A 22,364-nucleotide genomic window follows, 5' to 3' on the forward strand; every position below is an offset into this window, starting at 1 on the left:
CACATCCCGTAGACCTCTAGTAACCTTCGAATTGTGTCCGTCGAGGTGTCATTTTATACTGGTCTTTCAGACCGTGGTCCAGAATATCTTGACCTACAAATACGTACCAGCATTTGCGGGGTTAAGTACACTGTGGCGTGTCAAATTATGCCGGTCTTTGTCAACAGGGGATTTTGTCCGTACGCTGTCAAATACATAAAGAGTGTTTTTTTTTTCTTTTTGGGAATTATACGCAAAGATCGATAGGCGATTAACGGTGAGACGAATTCTGATTTTTGGGAAACCATTAAAAAAGCAATTTATGACATCGATATTCTCTAATTGATTCCGAAATTTAAAAGGTCTAATGAACAGGCCCTTTTGAGGAAAATTCAAACATTGATATCCTTTAATGCTGCTTATCAGTAGAAAATATTTTTAGTAAGTATTTTTTGGAGGAAATATTTCGTATGGGCTAAATATTTTGTAAGTACATTTTTAATGAATAAAAGTTTTTGTAACTTTTTTAATTTTTACTTGTTTCAAGTATTCATTCTACTTTGCTGGTCGTAGTCTTTGTCCTTATCAAATAACGCTTTTCTCTCCAAGGCTAATTATTTATTAAAATTGCTTAAATTCTAAAAAAAAATAAGGAATGGACCACTTATTTTAATGATGTCACAGCTTTCAAAGTATAACAAACTTGCAAACACGGCTATAACACGACAAAATGTGATAGTGTTCGTTTAAGCACTACGCTATATCAAAATAAGTGTTCACATTATAAAGTCGGATAATAGTGAAGAAATCTGGCGACATTACGTGCCGCCTGGCATTCCTTCGCGGCTTTTATAATTGCAGCTTATACAGAGTGATTCGTTTTTGAATTACTTTGTTTTCTTTATTTAGTTACGGGCTTTTATACCTATGTACATAAAAGCCCCATTAAAATCCAAGTACATAAAAGAAAAAGAAAATAACCTAAGTTTGCTAAACTACAGTTTCGACTAAAATGATCCATATACCTATCGTCCATACCACGTGATTTGCTCAGATATAAATTTAATTGAGTAAGTAGGTACAATAATTTTGATTAAAATCACAGTTTATGAATTAATGTTGATTAACATCAATATTTTCATAATCAAAACTTGGCAGTAGACTTCAATATTTCTTGGTTTACTAAATAAAATATGTAATACATATTTTTGAAATCCTGTATCCACGTGGACGAAGTCGCGGGCTTCATCTTAGTATATAAAAAGAAAAGGTGACTGACTAACTGACTGACTGATCTATCAATGCACAGCTCAAACTACTGGACGGATCGGGCTGAAATTTAGCATGCAGATATATTATGACGTAGGCATCCGCTAAGAAAGGGTTTTTGAAAAATCAACCCCTAAGGAAGTTTGTGTAGTCCATGCGGATGATGTCGCGAGCATAAGCTAGTCTGGTAATAAAATACATATCGAACTGACACCTATTAGTAGAAAAGTGCAAATTATTTCAAACTGTAGACCTATGTATTTAAAAAATAGAGAGAATTTTACTTTTTGTCAAATAGGTATGTTTTAGGCGTGGGTTTTAGAATAACAATGCATCCAAGTTAAACGCTACGAATAAGCTAAATCGAAACATTTCAATATAAATTATCTTACAAAAACAAGCGATTAAAAAATATTTCAAAGAAACATTAAAACCGCGTAAACAAAAGCTCTCAAAGTGCTTTACGATTGAAATACGCGTTAAAAAAAACATAACAGCGAATACCTCGGTGGAATTCATCTATCAATACTAAACCAATCACTCTATCAATCTCGTTTTCCTCTCAAGAAACGACACACGTAATAGTGGGAGGGATAAAAAATCACAATCAACCTGTATCAATGCTACGGACCTAGTAAAGTGGCGTATATAGACGCTGCGACAAGTTGGGTGCCGACACGATTCTATCGCCATCACCTTTGATTGACTGACAGTCTCTCACTATAAAATACACTATTGGAGCAAGAATACCATATTTTCACAACGAACGATTATAGCAATGTGATAATCACCACTGTCTTGCTAAGGTACCTGGCCTTTTACTTATTATTTTTCTGACTTACTTATTATCTTAAGATCTGCAAATCTGCAATTTTAAAAGTAGTCAGTCGGTAACCCAACGGCGGTATACCACGGAACAGAAAAAAATACGGTTGAAACCCAAAAGATAGGCTCAAAAAAGTAGAAAAAAAACTTTTAAAACAGTATATTCTATTTATTTCATTTATATCCACAGAGAATCCTGATTTAATACTGAACAATGAACCATGCTACAATAAACAATAATAATTTAGGAAAGTAGGGTAGGTATACAGGTCGATATGACAATCGGGATTGAGACGCTCCGCATACCCGCACAGCCCCCACGCTAGCCCAGTGCGGAATAGCGCGGGTGACGTGCGGATATGCGGGGCGTCCCCCACCTCATACCCAGATTGTCATCTCGACCTGTCGCGTACTATACGTGGCTCTATACGGGCTTATAGTTAGTCATCAAAACTTCAGTGTACAAAATCAGCTTCAGACCCAAATATTGTAATAATAAGTTGGCACGTCTATAGATACCATAGGTAACTCTACACGTATAACTTTACCAGTGGCAGTTTACAGTACTAATGTGACACCTAAGAAATAAGGTTCAAAATGGCGGTCAACAATAATTGCGCAGTGGACGACAGTGCTGCTACAACCGGCAGGGGTAACTTTGTAGGGCCGTGTATTTATGTCATTATTAACCGGTGCGAATTAATACTCATTCGGCGTCCATTTTTATCGCGCGTTTTCTGTCGCGGCGCAAAAAAAACCGCCATACCACAGCCGGGCTCCGCTGGCGACTTTTTGCGCGCCAGTCTGGACCGCAACGCGAGCTATCTGCCAAAAACGGACTGTTAATCGCGCCTGTGTGACACATTGCGATATAAAAATATATTAATTAAAAATATGGCGAGAAATATACGTGCAGCGATGTGAGATATTAAAATATTATCTTCGCGATGGGATGAAGCGACTAAAATATGTAGGTAGGTACATATATCTAATCCTTACTAATATTATAAATACGAATTCAGGGAAAATCCTTCCCCAGGATGCAAGTTAGGTATATCAGTACCAAATTTCGTCAAAATCGGTTAAACGGATGGGCCGTGAAATGGTAGCAGACAGACAGACACACTTTCGCATTTATAATATTAGTATGGCTAGATTAGGTAGGTAGTGCATAAAATTTGATTTCATCAATTATTGTTTATTAATTTAATTTATGTCATAAGGTACGATAGGGTTGTCATATGCATATTGTATAAAAGCCCTGTAAAAATAATAAAGATATGGGCAAGCATCGTCACCACCGACTTGAGTCAGTGTTAAAAAAACAGTTCTACGGTGACTTTCCTTGTCATTGCATAAAAATGTTCAACAATCCACTCTGCACTTTAGATAAAATCTCTCTCTGAAGTCCTGAGTACAAATGTATGAAATATTTGGCGCCATAATCTCTGACCAATAGCGGACACGAGCGTCCATCATTGGCGGATACAAATTCGCAATCCCTCAGATTAGGAATACCGACGCTCCCTTGCGTTCGAATTTCAAACGAGTAGGTATTGAAGGGTTGTTGTGGATTGTGATTTTAGCAATAGGTATACAGATCATTAGCAATATTCTAACCTGCTTCAACAAAAAGTTGATTGAAGTAAAACTACTTTAACATAGTTCATAAATTAAGTCCCTAAAACAATCAGTATCGTCTTAGGAGGTCCCAATAATTTGGGGCTAAAAACAAATGCAGATCACAGGTTTGGCAATAAATTGTGTGCCAACCGAACCGGCAGCGTGCCAGGTCGTTGACTTGGGAAAATAAATGCGCGTTATTAAGGCAATTCGCTTATAAACTTTGTATACTGACCAGTGACCACTGATATACGACACCCAAAAATACTACTGAGTATAGTCCTGGATAGAGAATAGGTTGACAATGGCGTCGATTTGATCTGTTAAAGTTTAAGGGGGTCTAGTGGGGGGGGTTGTGTATACGATAATAAGTGTCTGGCAATGCAATATATACCTAAACTAGCTGACCCGCCCCGGCTTCGCTCGGGTGGAATTTAGAAAATCGAGGTGGGGGATGAATTTCCAAAAATCCTGGAACACGTATTTCTTCACTAATGACCGAAAACCCAAATACCAATTTTCATGCAAATAACTTGAAAAATGACGGACTTTCATCCCCTATTTAACCCACTTAGGGGTGGAATTTCGAAAAATCCTTTCTTAGTGGATACCTACTCTTTACAAAGAACACACCCTCAAAATTGCATGTCTCTAGGACCAGTGGTTTAGGCTATGCGTTGATATATATGTCAGTCAGTCAGTCAGTCAGTCAGTCAGGACTTTGAATTTTATATATATAGATGTGTTATAAAATACCGGCCATGTGCGAGTCAGACTCGTGCACCGAGGGTATAAGCTTGTTGTATCGAGTCGTTGTCATCGCAAAAACATTGTCACCCCAAGCGAGCGGCTGTGAGCGAACGAAATGGCTAGCTAGCTGCTATCGTCGAGCGTGCGCGCTACCTGCACTGCTTGAATCAGCTGGTGTACGCGGTCATTCAACTAGGTCTCCAAACTTTTTGGTCAAAATACAACATGTAAAAATGAGTGGAATCGATTCTGTTACCTAATGATTCTGAACAAACTACTTTCAGGTTTTGTGTATACTAATAGTAACGTTGTATAACGATAACCGTGTCAGGTCTTGACTCTTGAGTAGAGATATTTGTAAAGGTCCGTATCTATGTGTGGTATATCAACGCCAGCGTCCCAAGCCCGGCTGCGCCATGCGATGGCGTGAGCCACTCAATTAGCGGCAGACTCGCCTCGCATCGCGTTTTTGTGCGCGCACAAAACGGCATTAAGCGTAAACACACGCTAGCAAACAGCTCATCTGTGTCTACGTTCGTCTGTCTACTCTTAGTTCCTAAACTGATTGACTGAAACCCATTTTTGTGGAGATCCGTAGTAAAACAAGGAATCATAAGGGTTCTTTTCAGGAGACACGGCGCGTTGCGCGTCGCTTGGTGTGTCGCGTCGCGCTGGCTGTTAACTCAAATATTGGTCGCCTGGTCGGGATATCCGTTTGTTGCAACCCTGTGGTAAATTTTTTTATGATTCTCCTACAATTATTATTGACATCATTTGACATTGAACATTACCACAAACTCTTACATTAGCTTTTTGAATGTGTAAGTACTAACTTGTGATCTTTTAGACTATTTTATCTAATTAGTAAACTTTTATGACTTTTAGCCAATGACTTATATAATGTATTTTTCGCAATTATCCGGCCGGCTTGACTATACTAAGAAACAGCTTTTATCAATAACATTATAGCTAAAAGAACAATAACATTATATTATCCACTTTATTTCTAGTTAAGTACTAAATTGTTTAGATCTAGGTAAATAGGTAGACACTTAATATAAATCTAGACATTACGTCAATTAAATCTGTCCTGTTCTCATATCTTCGGCGGCCATCTTTTGGTTCTTGGAACTGAGAAATTTCTAGGTCAACTAGTATGGGGCTTACATAACGTGGCTATAATGGGTAAACGTGTGTTAAGTTATAATATGTATTCATTATATTATGTGATAACACTGATAAATAAAATTATATACCGACACTGGTTTATGAATGCGACTTTCCGAGTGGACTCCAAAAATTTCAAATCCCTATTTAACCCCCTTAGAGGTTGAATTTTTAAAAATCTTTTTTAGCGGATGTCTACGTCATAATAGCTATCTGCATGCCAAATTTCAGTCCGATCCGTCCAGTAGTTTGAGCTGTGCGTTGAGCTCAGTCAGTAAGTCAGTCAGCGCTAATTGGCGGCACGGCTTTGCCGGTAGGGTGGTAAGTGTTCACTACCATTTAACTACTAACTGGCTACGACAGAAATTATAAATTCCTAAATTGCGGGCCTGCCCGGAATCGAACCCGGGACCTCCCACTTATAAGACCACAGCGCTCATCACTGCGCCAGAGAGGTCGTCAAAAATGTTTTTGATGCTTAGGTACTCTTTGACTTTGGCAAAATTTTAATGCAGAATTTTATTGTCTCTACCTATAGAAGTTGGGTTCGTAACCCACACCCAATAATTTACCAGTGTGACTCGTCGAAAATCTATTGAATTTTTCTCATCGAGTCACACCCACAGTAATAGTGTGACTCGTTGTGAATTTTAATGGATAAAAAGTTTGCAACTATTGTACGCGACAGGTCGAGGTGGATATCGGGGTGAGGACGTCCCGCACACCCGCACAGCCGCGGGGGCTATCCCGTTGCAGCAAGTTTCCACTTCCCATCGAGTCACACTATGACACGTTTGGGTGATGATAGACAAAAAGTTCCCGAATTAACAAGTATTATTAACAGTCACAATACTCGTCAGCCCCGTGTGCGCACGCGCAGCTGCGCGGCGTCGGCCATTATTTATTTATTCTATATCCGCGCCAAACGCCCAATTGGATCAGAGCGACAAAGAGACTTAAATTGCGCGTCCAAATCCCTTCACAATATATTGTGACGGAACGGGACGCGGACAGATGTAAACAGACTAACGACTGCTCTTATAGGTACAGCGAGGCATTATCTGTGGTGAAATATTTTTTATCTGTGTTTCACACAAAAAACCCGGTCAAGTGTGACTCGGACTCGCACACGAAGGGCTCCGTACCATCGTACAAGGTATAACACTTTTATGTGAAACACTGTAAGTTGATGTCGGACAGCGCCATACACATGTGATATAAGTAAACTAAATTATTATTTGTTCTTGAACACTTTTTATTGTGATGTAACCACAAACTCACAGTTTTCGGATTTTTTATTTTACTTGTGCTATAAGACCTACTTATTTGCCAAATTTCATAATTTTTTAAGTATAAAACAATCTGTATAAATGAATTGAGTCGACTGACTGACTTTATACAGTTTATTATTCGAAAAAAATGCTGCATCTTTTCCGGACGAAGCAATTCTACGCAAGATCTAAAATTTACATCTAGTCATTATAATTTACCTATGTTTGCGTTTGGAAATATAGCTTTGCATTGGTTGAAAATTAATTAAATTCCTAGATTGTAAACAGACGCCGGGTATATGACTGGGCATTGTGGCATACGCCGGCTTTCTAAATCAAGATACCCACAAATAGAATCATCCTCGAGTGCTCGCTGCAACGCTAGGGACTTTACCCGACTCTTCATCCATATCCGTATCCATACTAATATTATAAATGCGAAAGTCTGTCTGTCTGCTAGCTTTTCACGCCTCAACAGTTTGACCGATTTTGATGAAATTTGGTACATAGTTAAAAACTTAAGAGATCTCTCTCTTTAGACTCAAAATTTAAGAGTTCCCACGAGATTTTAATAAACCTAAATCCACGCGGACCAAGTCATGAGCATCATCTAGATATATATAAGGAAAAGGTGACTGACTGACTGATCTATCAACGTACAGCTCAAACTGTGTACTGGACGTATCGGGCTGTTTGGCATGAAGATAGCTATTATGACGTACACATGAGATAAGAAAGGATTTTTGAAAATTCCCCAAATCTCCAAGGGGGTAAATAGGGGGGCAAATAGGGGGTAAATAGGGGATTGAAAATTGTGTAGTCATCGCGGATGAAATCGCGGGCATAAGCTAGTCTAAATTATATATAAATGGAAAAGGTGACTCACTGATCTATCAACGCACAGCTAAAACTACTGAATGGATCGGGCTTTTGTCATGCAGATCTATTTTGACGTAGACATCCAATAAGAAAGGATTTTTGAAAATTCAACCCCTAAGGGAGTAAAATAGGGGTTTGAATTTTGTGTAGCCCACGCGGACTAAGTCACGGGCATTAGTTAGTAAAGGGGTTATGGGTTTAATAAAAACTGCCATTCTCCTTCCAGGTTAGCCCACATCCATCATAGATTGCATCATCACTTACCACCAGGTGAGATTGCAGTCTAGGGCTATCTTGCATCTGAATAAAAAAAGTTCCTCTTTTCAAATCATAAAAATACGACACTGTGTTGCGGCCAACTGAAAGCTCAGCCGGTATACTGGATTAATGCAAAATTATTTGACCCTAAAAATTTCAAAAAAATAAAGAAAGAAAAAGAGTTCGAGCAGAAAGTTCGAGTCTTTCATAATCTATAGTACTGGAAAGTTTAATTGAAATTAATAAGTATAAATTATTAAGTTATTATTAAATAATAGCTATGTCGTAAAATACCATTATTAATTTCTCTTTCAATTATCTTCTACCCTATAAAAAATTACTGCATAGCTTGTTTTTTAAACGATAGTACATTTAATTTAAGCACTTAGTTACCTACTTGGTTATTATAATATTATAATTTGAAACCATTACTAAGTGCAATGTAACGTAAAGTGAAAAATAAGGCTTGGTCATACGTAACGTTTAGCGTAGGGCACGCTCCAACAAGATAGACCGATCAAATAAAGAGGAAGGCGGGAAGTAAAGTAAAACTAAAGTAAAATATTCTTTATTGTACACCAAAACCAAAAGAATAGAAATTTAACAAAGATGTTTGCAAATCCAATAGGCAGCCTTATCGCTAAAATAGGAGCAACCGATTGACGTGATTTTTCGCATGGGTATAGTCAAAGATCTGAAAAGTGACATAGGCTACTTTTTATCCCGGAAAATCAAAGAGCTCCAACGGGTTTTTAAAAAACCTAAAATCCACACGGACCAAGTCGCGGGCATCATCTAGTTTCCAAATAGCTAGCTTCGCGTTCTGTCGCGCGCCGCGGTTCTTCTGCCCAGGCCTCAAGGATGCGTGCATACTAGCATTACGTTAGAGCACGCATGGTTTAATATTTTGCAGAACATGTACTAGGAATTTGATACTTTTTAATTAACATGCTGGATATACTGGTGTAGGAAGCGATTAGGTTCAGCTATAATATGTAAGGTAAGTAATGACGTGACGTAAAATAAGTCATTTATTTTCTTTTTACTTGAGTAGGTACATAATACTTAATTTACTTATTCTTACTAGCGGTGATAGCCTAGTAGTTAAAACTTCGTTCTCCTATTGAAGACCGAACCCCCGACCCCTCAAATCGGGGGTTCGGTCCTGGGCACGCACCTGTAACTTTTCGGAGTTATGTGCATTTTAAGCAGTTAAATATCACTTGCTCTAACGGAAAAGGAAAACATCGTGAGGGAATCTATTAGTATGTGAAAGCTCGAGATGGCAATCGGGGTATATATGAGGCGGGGGGACACCCCGCACACCCGCACGTCACCCGCGTTATCCCGCACCGGGTTGTGTGGGCTGTGCGGATGTGTGGGCGTCCCCACCCTAATTGCCATCTCGATTATGTCGGACACTATACAATATACATGCCTGAGGGTTCTCCATAATCTTACCTCATAATGTTCTCAAAGGTGTATGAAGCCAATTCTCACTGGGCCAGCATGGCCAACCCTTCTCATTCGATCCGTGAAGAGATCCATGCTCAGTAGTGAGCTGACGATGATGATGATCTATTACTTGTATATGTACCTAATTGAATTCTATCAATCAATCAGCCTGTTTGCGTCCTCTGCTGGACATAGGCCTTCCCAAGAGCGTGCCATCATACACGATCCTCCGCCTTCCCCATATCCACCCACTTCCCGCTACCTTCTTAAGGTCGTCAGTCCAGCGGGTTGGAGTCGAGATACGCGGTCTCCACTCCAGAACGCGTCTGCCCCAGCAGACATCGGTTCTGCGGCAGACGTGGCCTTCCCTCTGCCACTTCAGCTAGGTAATTCGCTTTTTGATTGTATAATTGAACTAGCTTATGCTCGCGACTTCATCCGCGTGAACTACACAAATTTCAAACCCCTATTTCACCCCCTTAGGGGTTGAATTTTCAAAAATCCTTTCTTAGTGGATGTCTACGTCATAATATGAGCCTCAATAGCTCAACCGGTATAGGAGTGGACTGAAAACCGAAAGGTCGACGGTTCAAATCCCACCCGTTGCACTATTGTCGTACCTACTCCTAGCACAAGCTTTACGCTTAATTGGAGGGGAAAGGAGAATATTAGTCAGCAACTAACTTGACTAATATTCTTTAAAAAAAAAAATTGCTATCTGCATGCCCGATCCATCCAGTAGTTTGAGCTGAGCGTTGATGTATCAGTCAGCCAGTCAGTAAGTCAGTCAGTCACTTTTTCCTTTTATATATACATATTACTTATTAGATTTAAGTTCACTGCAAACATGATATCAGTATTTTACAAATAATAAATATTTTATAAATGCTAATAATATAATTTACAGTAAGTTATTTACTTTTATTTATAACATTTCTCAATGAATATTTTGATACATTTAATCACACCGATAAGCCAAGGCCGCGGGTGTAGAGGTTGTAAACTCAATTCCTTAATTAGCGTACCGGTGACAAATACCGATATTACACCGTTAATTGATATTATTAGAATTCATTTATTCGTGTTGTAAAACGCACGGGTATGTTTACATTGTACCGAGCCGTCAGTAACCCGTTACTACACGTCATGTTCTAGAAATAAGGTAGGGGTATTCACTGTAGGGGTTTTCTAGGCAAGAGCGCCCCATCTTATGCAGCATCATTTGCCAGCAAATCTGATTGCAGCTAAGCGCTAATCTATAAAATTAAAAATATAAAAAAGTGTACCGAGCGTTTTATAAAACGTTAAATCATGTCATATTCTAGATAGGGCACTTCACAAGAAAATAAGCCATGGCGTAGGTATCACCAAAAATTAAAGTGCAATAAAAAGGTAAATTAACATAGATATAATGGCATAAAGTTTCTGCAGCCGACGGCATTAGGTACTAAATTGTTTAATTTGTTTTCGTCTGTCCCTGTTTACTTCGGCGGAATTCCCAAGATAACTCTAATACTGGAAAAATAATATGCTGATTTCTAAATACTGAAGATGTTGTTTGAAACGCCATAGTAGTCTCAAATAGCCGTCTCGGACTATGAAATTGTGGAATAATAAAAAGAGTGCATCTGGGTGCACACTGGTGCACTATAGCTATCTACTGCGTAGTGGACTAGTCTTCGTTAGACCGACATTTATTAAGTCTACAAAGCACAGGAATACAACGGAAACGCGCTCCACATTGCATATATTCACACCTTGGCCCAACATGCAACACATCAAGTCAATTTAATACCACTTTCGTAATGACTGTGGGAAAATTGATTATAATTAACAGTGCAAAACTAATTAGAGACCTACCTAGTACATACGAGTCAAGGCTGCGGTACCTTAAGACACCATGGTCGTTAAAATTTTATATGCCACCATAAAATGTATGATAAAAATATTGCAACTTTATTATTAAATTAAGAGCTTTTATTTAATCCGCTCTAGCAATGGGTGGGACTGCATTTACTTATGTAAATCGCAAAATACTTATCTTTTTAATTATTTATTTGATTCTCGCTGGCCTTTTCCACAATTATAAACATACCAGAAGTGAAATTAAATAAAGATAAAACTATACAAACAAATACAGCCCTTATTTTTAATACCGAATAAAATTGATTAAGTCCAATTTCATATATGACAAATTGATATACATAACATGTCCGCTCGGTCCGAATGTCTGAGCAAAAGTGAATAGAATAGCTCTCGATTCTCGAAGGCCATTCGAAAGATCGTTTTCCGAGATGGTGCTTCGGTCGCGTTCGTAAAAACTTTCCCGACAGTTGTCACGTGACTTCCGTTCAAAAAGGCGGCAATCACAAGTGCGACACCAGAATAGAAGCTATATTTGTGCCAAATTTCATCAAAATCTGTTGAGCACTTTGTTATTAAAACGTTGATGAATAAACATATGTCATGCCATTTAAAATTTAACTGTGGATGGCTGGATATTTATTTATTTTATTTTATAAACTTAGTTTATTTTTTTCTTTAAGTAGGTAACTTAGTATAAAATTTTATAGGCAAAGAGCTCATTACTTGCCTTCATTCGTAACCTAGGTAAACTATAAAAATAGAATGTAAAACGTATTATTGTGTTTTATACTTTTAATGCAAACATAAATTATTCTTTTATAATTAGGGTTCCGTACCTCAAAAGGCTTACTTTGTTGTCTGTCTGTCTGTCGGCCTGTCAAAAAACCTACAGAGTACTTCCCTTTGACTTAGAATCATGAAATTTGGCAGGTAGGTATAGGTCTTAGAGCAGACATTAGGGAAAAAATCTGAAAATCGTGAATTTGTGGTTACATCACAAGAAAAAAATTAAAATGTGTTCATGAACAAATATTGTTATTTTTTTCAAAGTAAGATTGCTATACCAAGTGGGATATCATATTATGAAAAGGCTTTACCTATACATTCTAAAACAGATTTTTATTTATTGTTAGGTATAATAGTTTTTAGTTTATCGTGCAAAATGTCGATAAAATTAGATTGTAATATGGAACCCTCAAAGCGCGAGTCTGACTCGCACTTGTTTTAAAGGTTTACGTTATTTATTTAATTGTACAGCATGTGAAATAAGGTTTTTAAAGTTGTTTGTTAAGTATTGCAAAATTATTCATAAATTAATAGGTACGCCTAAGTCAAAGTAAAGGTTATATTTTTAATCATCGCTAATACAATTCGATGGTTTTCCAACAAATGAGACGCAGCATGAAGCAGCTTTAATTCTTTAATTAATACGCCGAGTCTATAGGTTGCGTCACGCCATAGCAATATCTCCATCGAGTGACACGTCTTAGAGTAGACACGGTGTGGTGACATTCCCTTTATAACTCTCTCTCTGCAACGTATCCCCGACCCCTCCGCATATGACTCGACGAAGAGTATTGGCTTTCAATTCTTAGATAACCCGGAATGACGGCTTAACGTGCTCTTCGAGCCACAGAGGGTAAGAAAAGGCCTAATTAGGACCTCCAGGAAGTCTATCACCCATTCAGCTACTGATTTAAGCTTACTTAACCAACACAATCGACTGATGTGTGTTGTCGCAACTAAGCGACTGGTCATGTGACCATCAATAAAAGTTGAATGACAGCTTATTATCGCGTTAACCCAGTGGTTTTATACTTTGGCTGAGTGAAACAATGTGTATTGCATCTCATCCCCCTTAGAAGAAGTTTTATTATAGTGACACGGCAATAGAAATTAGTGAGTACGGATCTCACACCGTACACCTACACACTCAACAGTACACCGTAGATGGTAGACCGAACACGCAACGATACCGTGTCACAAGTCCTGCTTTGTATTGAGTATCTAGATTTTACTAGAGAATTCGAGCAGCATCGACAACATACATTTCTATCATTGATTAATAATTGTATTCAGTCCAATTTGAAAATCCATTGATGAATGACACCTTGATATTTTAATTGACCCAGTGGTAGTATACTTTGGCAGAGTGGAACATTGCGTGTAGCGTCTCCCCCTGAGATAAGGGTTTATCATAGCGACACAGCAATAGAAATTAGTGAGTCTAACTAAAAACAGCACACCATAGAAGTAGATGGTAGAGCTAACACGCAACGATACGTGTAGTAAAAGCGTTTTAACGTCACTCTTCGTTAATAAAGTAAAGAGTTTCTCAGGCAAGTGACTTTTACGAACATCTGTCGTGTACCTTCGTGGCTTTTACTTAACAAACACCTACTTAACGGTTGATTATATAAATTATTCGACTTATAGACTGAGAACCCATAACCGAAGTTAAAATCAAGCATATTTTTCCATGAATTACTAAAAAACCTCTCAAAGATTTAGACCAGCGATATAAATGACAAAATATGGTCAAACGAACAAAATTTTTCACGGTTTTGGCACCAAAAAAATCAGCGCCACCTCTTAGATACTAATGAACGACCCGTTTGAAATCCAGACGTCACTGAGGTTGCATTGGTGTTAAAGCACCACTGAGTCACATAACTCCGAAAATTTAGAGGTGCATGCCCGGGATCGAAGCCTTGACCTCTCGAATAGAAGACCGAACGTCTTAACCACTAGGCTATCACAGCTTTCAACAAACAGTAAGTAAATAGTTTTCACATATATTTAAAAAATAAATATCTCTCCTTATTAATATAATTGCAATAAATTATAGAACAAAATAATGAACAATACGGCGTGACTTTGTACGGGCGTCAAGAATTTTAAACGGCACTTTTTTTCACATCAATGAATACCGAATCGGTTGGTTTGCACGCATCATCACACCAGCCAGCGATTAAGATTCCTGCAATTATTTATTATTATTGATACTATACGATATATTGCAGACTTATATTAATTGTAGGTTATTTATTTTTTAATTGCATAGCGAAGATTGTTAGTGGGACTGATTATATATTAATCAGACATAAATTTGATTTAATTAAAAATAATATTCTTAATTGATCTTGTCCACTGTTGGCCATGGTCTCTTGTAGAGACTTCTACACGCCACGGTCTTGCGCCGCCTCATCCTATCCAGCGGCTTCCTGTGACTCGTCTGATGTCGTCCGTCCACCTAGTGGGGGGTCTTCCAACGCTGCGTTTTCCGGTGCCAGGTCGCCATTCCAGCACCTTTGGACCCCAATGTATCAGTTGTACAAACTATGTGCCCTAGAGTATATGTAGAGTAACCGACATAGCTCAACGGGTTGCGAAGCTGAAGTGGCAATGGGCAGGGCATTGAAATATACGATAATATATAAATTATAAATATACTTTATAGACATGAACTTCAACTCTCGATAGAGCCGTACAGTTTTCCTCTACCTAATAGATTTGTGGAAAAGATTCTGAATAAGATTCTCAGAATATAAATCAATTGAATGTCAGTAGGTTGAAGCGGTATCTACCATTGTAAACGCGGATTTAGAGTACGGTACAATCCATTGAACTACCCATATTATAAATGCAAAAGTGTGTTCGTTTGTTTGCTTTTCCTCTTCTTTTCCTTTAATCCATGTTTCCTCACTTTGTTTTACTTCGCCGTTAAAGCAAGCGACATTTAATTGCTTAGGTAAAACGCAAATAACTTCAAAAAAACTCAGTAGTAAACCAGAAAAATCTATGATATAATTAGGTTGTTTTTGTTTCTTTATTGGATAATAAAAATATCAAGCTTTTCAACTGTGACAGGGCGTACTCGAGTTCGTAAACGCACGCTCGATCACAGCACTATACGTCAGTGATGCGCCACACTAGTGATGACAGCTCGGGATGACAGGATGACAGTATCACAACTAAGCCGATCGCTCGCCACAGAGAACACAGTGCGGTCACATGAACCCAAACAAATACCTAAATTATCTACGGCACTTTGCCCCTTCGACGGCTCTCACGTAACTCCATCTCTTATGAGAGAGAGAGAGAGAGAGAGAGAGAGAGAGAGAGAGAGAGAGAGAGATAGTTAAGAGAGTTTATGCGATAGGATGAGAGGCGTTCATTAAATTTTAAACCGTAGGGCTGTGCAAGCTAAATTGAATCTTATTATTAGCACCTTTGACAGTTGAATAATAAAAGATCAAGCTTTTAGACTGACAGTGCGTAGGTACTTGAGTTCAATAAACTAGTACTCGATCACAGCACTATACGTCAGTGATGCGCCACACTAGTGATGACAGCTGGGGATGACAGGATGACAGTATCACAACTAAGCCGATCGCTCGCCACAGAGAACACTATATCAATCACTCCACAATCATACCGCATGCCACTTAAATAAATTTATAACATATTAAGTACGTCGAAAATAAACACTTTACCGTTTATGATTTATTTCGTGCGCCGATGAATTATGGACGATGCTTATTAAAGTGTTCTAGAGCGGGAGGTCCGAATTTTTATCTCTTTTTTTGCAGCAATTTCATGTGCTGCCGCCGCCGATAAACGTTTTATTGGAGTAATTAAAAATGTCTGTGTTACACATCATACGTGTGCATGATAAGTGTGACATTTATAACACAATCGAGTGATACTTCTTTTATTGTCAAACGATAGTGATTTCGAAATTTTTCTAAGTCTAAGGGCGTTTGTGCACTCATCCGTATTCGCTTCGTATCCGTGATTCTTCGAAGTGGCTGTCATAGGGCGTTCGTGCACTCATCCGTATTCGCTTCGTATCCGTGATTCTTCGAAGTGGCCGTCATACAAATACGTCCATTCAATTCGTATTTCTGGCCTGGATTTCAAATCTGTAAACTATAGAACTACCTACGTAGAAGCCCGCGCAGTGCGGAATTAATTCCGCACCGGATTTTGATAGATTAAAATTCAAATTTGTGGATTTTAAAACACACCGCAACTCTTAGGCCGGCAATATACGTCAGGTTTTTTCATCAGGTGACCGGTCAGGCTACGTGAAGGCGTTTAAGGTACATTTGTTTGAATGTACAATACACGTCTGATCAGGTAACTTGATCGCTTATCAGGGCGGTAAGCTGCCGTAAGGCTAACAACGCGCGCTAGCTCTAAGGCTATATCTTCACCTATTTTGATATGATAGCTGTCAAGTGCCTATTTAGTTTAAAAAATCGAATAACCTAAGTCAACGCGAAGTAAATAAATAATCATGAGTAAGTGGTCAGTTCCATGACACCGGCTTGTTATCGACGACAGTTATCTCCGAGACCCCCAAAGGTCAGCCCCCGCTACCAATATTGTAAATATTGTGGCTATAAATACAGTGTAATTTCAATAATTAGTTCATATTTACGTCTGTCACAGATAATGAATCAATAAACGATAAACAGTGAGGTTAAAAAGTGAAACTCAATACCATGGTATGTCATTATACCAAGTTATACAGTTACTTCCGCCGGCGAAATCGATATTTGACGTTTTAATGTCAGTGAAGACGTCACAATTCTTTTTTTAAATTGCATCCCACCGCAACATGTCAACGCCTATTCAGCCTATTGTGGAAAAAAATACGGCATTACAAACATAAGTAGTGTTGCGGTAAAATAAATTTATAAGAAAATTATAGAGTGTCTGACTGTCGGTCTGTTGCCAGATTACCTGTTATACAAAGCCGAATTGGCACAAAATGACTCCATTTAAGAGGGCTTTATTCGTAGTGCGCTCCACGCGAACGTAGTTTGTAAAGTGATGATAATTTAAAAAACCGGTCAAGTACGAGTCGGACTCGCACACGAAGAGTTCCGTACCATCATATAAGATATTTTAAAATTTTTATGTGCAACACAGCTAGTTAATAGTAGTAGTGTACAACAGCGCCATCTATATGTAATTTAGAAGATTATTAACACATTTTAATTTTTTTTTGTGATGTAACCACAAATTCACAGTTTTCGGACTTATATCTTTACTTGTGCTATAAGACCTATGATTCTAAGTCAACGGGAAATACGCTATAGGGTTTCTTGACAGACACGACAGACAGACTGACAGATAACAAAGTGATCTTAAGGGTTCCTTTTTTCCTTTTGAGGTACGCACCCTAAAAATACCCGACTGAGTTTGTTGTAAGCTCTTCTCAGACCTGGGCGAGTTTGGAACTCGCGTAGCTTAGTTTTAAGTTTACCTAATTAAATTATTACCTTACAAATTCAACAACTTATCAATTATTATTTTTCAAACGGAATAGTTATCATCTTACAAATTCGACAACTGACCATCAAAAAGTGTACAATGGTACCTAATTCGTATAAATGGTTTGACTTTGACTTTGATCTCATTTGAATACTCCAGAAATTTTGTACGTCTAGGAACTAATATCTAGGTCTGTGGTTTGCCAGAATCCGTATAAATGACCAGTTTTGAAGTTACACGGGTTTAAAGATTTATATGTAAATTCTAGAGATTGTGTAACTTTGTAACTGAATATTTTAACGTGTTCGTAAATCTGGAAACATATTTACAAAATTACATCGAGTTTGATTGATTTTATTCAAATGAGAATCAAACTAGAACTACGTTTGTATAGAGAGAGTGACGGAAAGACCACTGTTAAGGTGGGTTTTTTGTGCAAATAATAGGTAGGTAGGTATTACTGCACGCTGATTTGCATTGTTGTAGTATTACGGGAATGGTGTAATGAAATATCGGATAAATATTAAATACACTGTGTAAAATATTATTACTTACGTTTGTATTATTTAATGTTATGCAATTTAATAAGTCCAATTTTCACGGAAATTTAATTTATTTATCGTTCCGGACTTTTGTTACGGTTTTTATTGATTTGGCGAATTTCAATTAGTTTTTTCTTGCATAACCACCTATTCATAGATAATACCTATTAAGTATTAAAACTTTACTTAGTTATCATCTCACCAATTTTTAGGGTTCCGTACCTCAAAAGGAAAAACGGAACCCTTATAGGATTACTTTGTTGTCGGTCTGTGTGTCTGTCAAGAAACCTACAGGGTACTTCCCGTTGACCTAGAATCATAAAATTTGGCGGGTAGGTAGATCTTATAGCTGACATTTGGGGAAAAATCTGCAATCATAATAGGTTTTGATTTATCGTGCAAAATGTCGGAAAAATACGACTGTAGTACGGAAACCTCGGTGCACGAGTCTGACTCGCACTTGGCCGGTTTTTAGTTAGACAAAAACAAAACCTAGTTACCTATAGGTATTAGTACGTAGTTAATAATCCCACCATCATAATATGAGCTTTAATGATTTATCAGAAGTTAGTGATAATAACCATTATCTAGCTTATCTATCAATCTCCTAATCACGTAGGGGAAGTAAACGGCCAAAATTGAATACCACAAAATACCGAACACCCATCCAGTTACTAAGTAGCTTAGATCAATTTTGTTAGGCTTTATAGATTACTAACTTATCCCCGCGATTTGGTCCGCGTGGACTACATAAATTTCAAACCCCTATTTTACCCCCTTACGGATTGAATTTTCAAAAATCATTTCTTACGGCATAATAGCTATCTGCATGCCAAATGTCAGCCCGCTCCATCCAGTAGTTTGAGCTGTGCGTTGATAGATCAGTCAGTCAGTGAGTCAGTCACCTTTTCATTTTATATTTTCCCCGTCATTCGTTTTTCCAGCGTTCTGGTTACACCCTGTATGTGTAGGTATGTGCAATAAAGATTTCGAAACATCGATATAAATGACAAGATATGGTCAAGCGAACAAAATTTTTTACGGTTTTGGAACCAAATAAATCAGCGCCACCTCTTAGATACTAATGAACGACCCGTTTGAAATCCAGACGTCACTGAGGTCACTTATCCTGAGTCGATGCCATTTTGTTTGTTCAATAGCCTTGTCAATATATATAATATAATATATAAGTCAATGTTTCGAAATAAATAAACCTAAGCGGCAATTTATCAAGAGACCTACATACGTCCAGCTGTGGACATCCATAGATTGAGACGAGTACGATAGAAAGATAAGAAAATCAAAAATAAACTCGTTTAAAGATCTAATTAGTTCGTTTCCAATCGTAAACTCGAGTATAATGGCGGTTATAATGGAACGTGACAAATCGATTCCGAACGAGAATTAATTTCGATCGATTCGCAAGCAATCGATGTCGGTAAAGCAGTAACCGGCCGGTAGCCCGTAAACAATCAATAACGCGACGCCTACACGAGGCTGTAACTGATTTTCCATTGCTAATTACAATTTTGTTACAAGCCCTCTTTATTGCCTAGTTACATGAACTAATTTTGTCTTGTAGCCAGACTAAATAGTATTTAAGTTTTCTTTAGCTGACTTAAAAGATAAACAAATCTCGGAGAAACGCCTAAGCGACACGGCACAGCTATACTGTCCAAAAAAACCGGCCAAGTGCGAGTCAGGCTCGCGCAATGAGGGTTCCGTACTACAGTCGTATTTTTCGACATTTTGCACGGTAATTCAAAAACTATGATGTATAAAAATAAATAAAAATATGTTTTAGAATGTACAGGTGAAGGCCTTTCATATGATACCCCACTTGATATAGTCACTCACTTCGAAAGTTGAAAATACTAATTATTAGTTCATGACCACAATTTAATTTTTTTGTGTGATCTAACCCTAAATTCACGGTTTTCAGATTTTTCCCCAAATGTCAGCTATAAGATCTACCTACCTGCCAAATTTCATGATTCTAGGTCAACGGGAAGTACCTACCCTGTAGGTTTCTTGACAGACAGACAGAGAGACAAACAACAAATTGATCCTATAAGGGTTCCGTTTTTCCTTTTGAGGTACGGAACCCTAAAAAGGATTGTTTATTTATTTATTTATTCAGATACAAGTTAGCCCTTGACTGAATTTGTGGTTACATCATACAAAAAATATTCAATTGTGGTAATGAACTAATAATTAGTATTTTCAATTTTCGAAGTAAGATAACTATATCGAGTGGCGTATCATATGAAAGGTCTTCACCTGTGCATTGTAAAACAGATTTTTATTTATTTTTATGCATCATAGTTTTTGAATTATCGTGCAAAATGTCGAAAAAATACGACTGCAGTACGGAACCCTCGTTGCGCGAGCCTGACTCGCACTTTGCCAGTTTTTTTTAATTACAATTGTTAGACTAGTAATTTGTAAGTGTTCATATTTAGAAGACAATTAATTGTTTTGGTATCAATCTAGATACCCAGAACTAATGAAATTTTACCCACCCATCTTTGCACTAACAATTTTCTATTTAGGTAAACCTAAGAAAATAAGAGCTCATTTTACAAAGAAAATTATTTTTAATTGACACATAGTTATTAAAGTCCGAAGAAATTGCCCGCCGCTGATTTACGGGACGCCATTTTGTGCGACATTTTAATATCCGAATGCGTTGGCGCGCTTTTTTCCTTTTTCCGTTTTTAGGGTTTCGTACCAAAGGGTAAAATATTAATGTCTCTTTGCTGTATGTCTGTCTGTCCGCGTGTCACGGCTTTCTAGCTCGTAGACGGAATGAGTAATAAACTTGAAATGTCGGTGTTTGGTGTAGAACTTCGAAAGAAATGGGGGGTCGTCAAAGTTGTCAGTTTAAATCCATTTTTGTAACGGGTCTATCTCAAAAACTTCACTCAATCAGGAATGTGAAATTTCGGAAAGATAATATTATGTATCTACCATGTATCTGTCCATACTAATATTATGAATGCGAAAATGTGTCTGTCTGTATGCTAGCTTTTCAATGCCCATCTGTTTTACCGGTTTTGACGATTTTTTTTACAGAGATAGCTTGCATCTTGGGGAAGGACATAGGCTACATTTTATCCCGGAAAATCAAGAGTTTCCACAGGATTTATGAAACATGCATGTACATAGGTAGATTAAAATACAAATACTGAAAACACCGATTCATAAAGTAGTTTGTAAACAGTGACCAAAACATAATTTTGTACGGAACCCTAAAAGAGCGAGGCCCGACTCGCACTTGGCTGATTTTTTTTTTTAATTCTGATGGGTAATGGAGGCAGGTGCGTCGCCACAAAGTTATTCCGTCCTGCATTCTCTCTTTCGGGAGTAATTTTCGTATGGCGCTTCTAAATGGGTTTTGTGTATGGAATCGAATTTGCCGTGAGTTTTTTTTTGTTATTTCGTTCGGTCGGGTGTTTTTCTTTGACAAATTTCTATGGAAATTGCAAATACTTATGACATGTAGGTATGATTCATATTATGTACCATTTAATCTAATATCTATTAGATGATTCATATAAAACTAGCAGATGCCCGCGACTTCGTCCGCGTACTGAAATTTTCCCGCTGCAAAAGGCCTCACTTACCTACCTACATGCCAATTTTCATATCTCTAACTTCAAAAACATAGGATTTTCATATATAACCCTTCCACCCCGATTTTACTCCCTCAGGGGGGGAATTTAGTTAGATCCTTTCTTATCTGATACCTACCCCCTAGAAATAGCCTACATTTCAAATTTCAAGTAAAAATAACAATTGTTAAAACTTTTCTATAAAAACATTGCCCCCCTATTTTACCACCCTTAAGGGGGGAATTTCCCAATTGAATTATACAGATTTTTATTATTTAAAGCTAATAACCTAAATGTCGATTTTCACGTCTCTAACTCCAAAAACATAGGACTTTCATACAACCTTCCACCCTCCCTTTCGCACCCTTAGGGGGGGAATTTTTCAAAACCATTTCTTAGCTGACAGCTACGTCCAAGAAAGAACCTACCTATCAGCTCGTGAAGTACCAGCGAAAAGAACAAGAAAGAGGGTAGTTCGCTACTGCCATGACAGCTCGAACTTCATCTCAGGCAGCACCGCAGTCCCGTCGTGACGTGGACCCGTGCAATTGGGTTGAAATATCGACAAATAAAAACAAAAA

At 37.9% G+C, this 22,364-nt stretch overlaps 1 protein-coding gene across 1 annotated transcript in view; it reads right to left on the bottom strand.

The window, feature by feature from the left end:
• The window catches only part of hth (Meis homeobox homothorax), a 527,706-nt gene that overhangs the window by 449,339 nt on the left and 56,003 nt on the right, over positions 1-22,364 (bottom strand). The gene's annotated exons all lie outside the window — the stretch shown is intronic.

This window comes from Maniola hyperantus, chromosome 18 (genome assembly GCF_902806685.2).
Source record: "Maniola hyperantus chromosome 18, iAphHyp1.2, whole genome shotgun sequence".
Lineage (NCBI taxonomy): Eukaryota > Metazoa > Arthropoda > Insecta > Lepidoptera > Nymphalidae > Maniola > Maniola hyperantus.